We start from the raw sequence: 6,000 nt of genomic DNA, 5'->3' as shown, positions 1-6,000 counted from the left end.
AAATAAAAAGGGCGCGACTGAGGAATCGAACCCGCAACCTTTGACTCGGTCAAAACCCGACTGACCAAGTGTTCACGCGGCCATTGCTGAATAAGAAAGAGAGACAAATATTTAAGGTATAGTATTTAATAAAAAAAAACCCTAGTTACAAAAGAGGGCTTAATTTTTCCCGAGACCGAAAACCTTTCCTCTCCTCTCTCGCGACGACGCTTCTCCTCTCGGGCGAAAACGAAGCCACACTTAGGGCACGTCTCCGGTGGCCGGAGAGCACCTTTCTCCCTGAGGTCTTCACACCTTCTCGGTCGTCTCGTTGAGGGGAGCACGCTGACACAGAGGAATCACCAAGAGCTCGAGTTCTCCCGAAACCCTAGTGCTTCTTTTCCGGCTGTAAGTCCAAGAACAAGGTAAGTCGCTACTCACCTGTAGTAGGATAGTTTCAGATTCTTATTCCTTTCGTTTTCGAATTTTCTGTGAAGATTGGGGGTTGGGTTTGCTGCCGTGAGGTTCAAGGAAGAACATGAATGGTAAAGTTCAAGCATGCAGGCGGTTTACCTCAAGCTTTGTAGCTGGATTTCAGATTTTGTTGTTCTAGGCAAAGAGCATGAAGAACAATTAGGATTTTAAGTTCACAGTAGCAATTGTTTATAGTAGCAACTTTTCTTTGGTTCCCTTGCCGTGGCACATAGCAATCACCCTTTTAATAGCATGTGCTTAACAGAAATCTGCCAATGCATTTCTTAACAGAATAATTGATGTTCAGTTTGAGTTTATAGTGTAGTATTTTAGTTTGAATCATGAATGTAACATGCCTAAGGACCTCTATTGCCCTATAGAAGTATAAGCTTTACATAGGTATCAAGCTTTACCTAAGTTTTAAATTCTAGCAGATTCAAGCATTCCATCATCTTTATGTATCAATTTCTTTTATAGTAATAGCATTCTTACCTTATGCTTGCTTTGCTAGAAACGGATCAGAATCTGTAGACCTACTGAGTGCATGCTTTAGTATATCATGGGTTACCTTTTGATAGCAGCAGTGATTACCTCTTCCTTATGCTTTGCTTTGCTAGAAGTAATTTAGAAGGTGTAGGTTTGTTAAGTGTATGTCCTAGCATATTGCTATCTTTACGTAGAAATTTCTGATAGTAGCAGCATCTTTTCCTCATGCTTTGCCTTGTTGGAAACAACTTAGAAGTCTAGACCTATTAAGTGCAGATTTTTGCATATTATAGCACTACAGATCTTTGTATATTATAGCATATATATATATATATATTACATTAGATTTTCCTTGCTACTGTACCAAACTTGAGCTGTTTCTTATTCCACTACCTTCTTGTTCCAAGCATGCAGAATTTAGATTTATCTTTAGTCCTTATTTGCTATTATAACAAGCATGAGCAGCTATACATGTTATTTATTTCAAGCATTCAGATTTAAGTTTTCTTGCCACCTCAATATGTATGAACAGTTTTATTTATAAGCATGCAGTTTTATTTAGCATCTCAGCGCAGTTTTATTAAGCATTTCAGTTCCAGATTTTGAGTTCCCTATCAGTATTTTGAGTTTAAGAAAGGTATAAGAAAGATAAAGAAAAGAAAGAAAAAGGCCAAGGCCTTAAGTAGATCCCAAAGTCAAGACTTTAGGGATTTTGACACATAAGGTGCTTATTAAAATGTCAAGACATTTAAAGAAGAAGTAATTAAGATATTTTACTTTGAAGAGGCTAGTACCCGACTTCCGAGGTTGTCGTTAAACAAATCCAGGTGTCCAATTCCGAGGTCTTGGCCCTAGTAGACCGAGGTCTGCTCTTTTAGGATTGGTGGCTCGCTACCCCAACCTATTAGGGAACGCGCATAAGATGGTACTACGTTTGGGCCCAAGAGAAGTTGATTATTATTTTGAAGTATTATAAGTATAAGCTTTTGAACAAGTAAAATAAGTTTCACATAAGTATAAAAGTATTAAAGTATAAGTTTTAAACAAGTGAAATAAAAGAATAATTTTTTAAGCAAGTGAAATAAGATTCAGAAAGTGTTTAAAACTTAGCAAGTTTTAGTTTTCCTTATGCTAGCATGTTATTTTGATTAGCTTTACATGTTTAGTATTCCAGTATGCATTGTTCTTTTACTATTAGAAGAGCATGAGTAGCTTTATATGTTTAGCATTTCAGTTTGTTATGATTCTTTTACTATTAGAAGAGCATGAGTAGCTTTATATGTTTAGCATTTCAGCCTATTTGATTCCTTTACTTTTTGATGAGCATGAGTAATTTTCAGTAAGCATTCAGTTAATTTATGTTATAGATATATGTACATGCATATCGAGATTTTGTGAGTTAGATATCGCTTACTAAGCAATTTTACTTATAGATTGCATTTCCTCTTACTGCAGATAAAAGAAAGGAAAGGATATAGCAAAGGAAGGTGACAAGGAGGTGTTCGATGACATGTGATGCCAGGACTATGGGATAGATCTGAGGATTTGCCAAGAATTTATTAAGACTGTTTTCGTCAAATTGTTAAAAGAATTTAGAACTTGTACATGTTATTCTATGGATCGTTTTATCGTGCTTTGCGAGAGTTGATTATTTTGGTTATATATGAACTGCGTGGTTGTTTGATATATGTTCCAGCCGCCTGTGGCTGAAGTATACTATGTATGTATCTCATTTTATGGTCACCGGTACAGGGGAGATGCTGCCGAAATTTTTCGGTAGAGACTCCTCGTGGTTTCGATCATATCGGTTAAATAGAGTTAATAGTTAAGTAACGGTCACCCTTAGAGAGTAGTAGTAGTAAGAAGGGTGGTTGTTACAATTTCAACCAAAAATAATATTTCTGACCCAACTTCAAAAATGCACCAAAAATTTCACAAACCTCTAAATATTTTCAAATTTTGTGGGGAGGTCTATTTTATCAATGTCTACTTGGAAAAAATATATACAAAAATATATTTATCACATATCCCAAGATTGATACAAAATCTAAAACTAACTAAATGGTTCAATTGAACTTTGACTTAAAGTCCTAGTTTTGGCTTGCTCTTGATGTATTTGCCCATACTAAACTATAATGCATCTCTAGCATTAGTTTATATGATATCTATACATCTAAAACTAATTTTTATGTAATATAAACTCAATTCATATTTCCATGCATGAAACTCAATCTAATTGTGCAAATTTCTTGGATTTGAGACTTAAATTCATCTCCAAATCACTTTGACACATTTAATAACCCCTCTACCATGGGTCTCAGAGGGTCTTTCTAACTTTAGGAATCTTAACCTTAATCACCTCCCTAGATGACTCATCTACCATGGCTACACCCACATGGTGTACCTTAGTAGACTTCTTCTTCTTAACCTTGGGCACCCCATCCTTTCCATAATCATATGCGACCCTTGCATATTTCTTATCATGGACCTTGGATGATTCTCCCTTGCCCTTGGTCACTCCTCCCTTGCCATTATCATGTGTCACCCTAGCACTTGACCTCCTCTTGGCCTTGGAGGAACCCAATTTGATATATTTTTTTTATCTTTGACCACCCAAACATATGTCAAGTCCTTTAGATCCAATATTGAACCTATCTAGGACTTTCTCCATTTCCTCAAGCCTTGACTTCAAGGCTTGATTTTCTAACTCTAAGGTTCTAATCCTAGAGTCAACTTATTCACCTTGGACATTCCTAGATCTACCCACCTTCCTAGGCATATGTCCCTCCTTGGGATTAATGCCTAGATTTTCAACCACCTTCGTCTCCTTAGGCAAGATAGGTTATTTCTTGTTAGGTCTAACCTTACGTGGTTTCCTAAAGTTATCTACCATGTTAACCCTATTTCTATCATTGTACCTAAATCCACAATTATGCATGGGTACATAATTTTCAATATTCTTAACAAGCATGAAGGAATTTGAACTATGGATTAAACTCCAAAATAGGGATTACCTTCTCTTTTACCTTTGAAGCTCCTACTTGACCTGAGGTCCTCTTTTTTTTCCATTTTTCAAGTGTGTCAATTTCTTGAGCTCTCCTCTCCTTGGGCACTTCGTGTGGTGGTTTCCCCACTCATTACATGTGAAACACTTAATATACTTCTTCTCCTTGACTCTATCCCTACAACCCACGTTATTTCTTAAAGTAACTTTATAGGATTTAGGGATTACCTCCTTTATCTTTTTGAGCAAAGGACACCTACTCTTGTAGTGCCCAATCTTACCACACTCAAAGCATTTGATGTTGTCCTTTATGCTCTTCTTGGTAGTTGAGGTGGAGAGTTGAGCTTTCATGATCTCCTCTTCCTTGGATTGCTCTTCTTCTTCTTCACTAGAAGATGTGGATGGTTCCACTTCTTCTCCTCTTGAAGATGTGGATGATACCTCCGTACTTTCCATCTCCTCCTCAGATGTTGAGCACGTGTCAACATCTGATTGGTCATTTCCTTGGACTAATGAACCATTCTCCTTAGGTTCCTCCACTTCTTGGAATTGTGTAGTATCTTCATGGAGCGCAATCACCTTGCTCCAAAGCTCATGAGCACTCTTGTACTCACCTATATTCAATACCACATTAGAATATAATAAATTAATTAAAATTCTAGTTACCTCCTTGTCCGTCTCTGATTGCTCCCTTTGCTGCTAGGTTCAATACCGAGTCCGAAGGCATTTTCCCTTCTTGTCGGTTGGAATCTTGAATGGCTCCTCCAATGCTATCCAATGGTTCCAATCCATTTGAAACCATATCTCCAAGCGCGACTTGCAATAGCCAAAGTCTTTGCGCTCATATGGAGGTGGGATCTGAATGTCCCATCCGAGAGGTCCCTCTGACTCTATCTTCTTCTCTAGTGGTTGCTCCTTTGGCGATTAGTCTAATAAAGAGCAACCAAGCTCTGCTACCACTTGTTGGGACCTTGACATCTGCTAGAGGGGGTGAATAGTCGATCACCCAAATTGTCGCTTCCTACAATGGTTAGTACGTACAGCGGAATATAAAAATAAATACTAACAAGAGAAAGCAAACCTAACATATTGATTTAATGTGGTTCAAAGATAGAGCTCTTACTCTATGGTTGTTTGTAAGGTGGACGATCTCGATCCATCGGTAGATGATTCCTTGGAGAACTTCCGGCTAGCTCATGTAGCTCCTTGTGAGTGGAAAAACCTCACCACAACTCGCACAAGACCACACTAGATCACTTGAGCACTTGGAAAATCTAATTAGGGTTAACCACCATTAATTTTATCAACAATGCCCAAACACCCCGAGCTCTATTAAATAGAGCTCAGGAGGAAAATACCAAGCTGTTTTCCTACCATCAGTCAACTGATACAACCACTAGTCTACTGGTACAACCATCAGTCGACTGGTATTAAGTGAAATTCGACCGTTACAAGCTAACGGTTGACTACCAGTCGACTGATAAAAACACCAGCTGACTACTACAATAATACTACAGTAACAGTACAGTAACGCTATAGTCATGCTATAGTAAGCTGAAATTTTTTCTTGAGTACAGTCTCTCATGCACTTATCCTTGCCCGCATAACCTAGACCTAGCCTTCTCCATCAACCGCGCGTCCCTCAGATGTCTCTCCATCCTTCACTCCTTGTCTTCTGGAGCTTCTATCGACCTTGTTATTGTTGTTTGGTCTTCCTTTGTTAAGAGGTCGTGTCTCTAGGACCTCATCCATTATCAAGTCACACTTGGACTTACGTTGCCAAGATTACATGCTTGAACTTACACCGCCAAGACTCCTCTTGGACTTTTCTCCTTTGCCAAGATCACACTTGGACTTTCCTTGTTATACCTGTATCCTGCACACTCACAATGCATATCAAATACAACAATAAACCTAACTTAAACCTTTGCCCAAATATCAAAACCTATGACATCTAGATTACTCCAACATCTATCAATGTAGTGTTAGCCTTGGTAGTACATCATGATTTATAGTTGGAACAAATGAATGTGAAGACATCATTTCTTTATGATAGT

The sequence above is a fragment of the Zingiber officinale genome, chromosome 7A, assembly GCF_018446385.1.
Source record: "Zingiber officinale cultivar Zhangliang chromosome 7A, Zo_v1.1, whole genome shotgun sequence".
In the NCBI taxonomy this organism is placed as follows: Eukaryota; Viridiplantae; Streptophyta; class Magnoliopsida; order Zingiberales; family Zingiberaceae; genus Zingiber; species Zingiber officinale.
Note: the sequence above shows the minus strand (reverse complement) of the source record.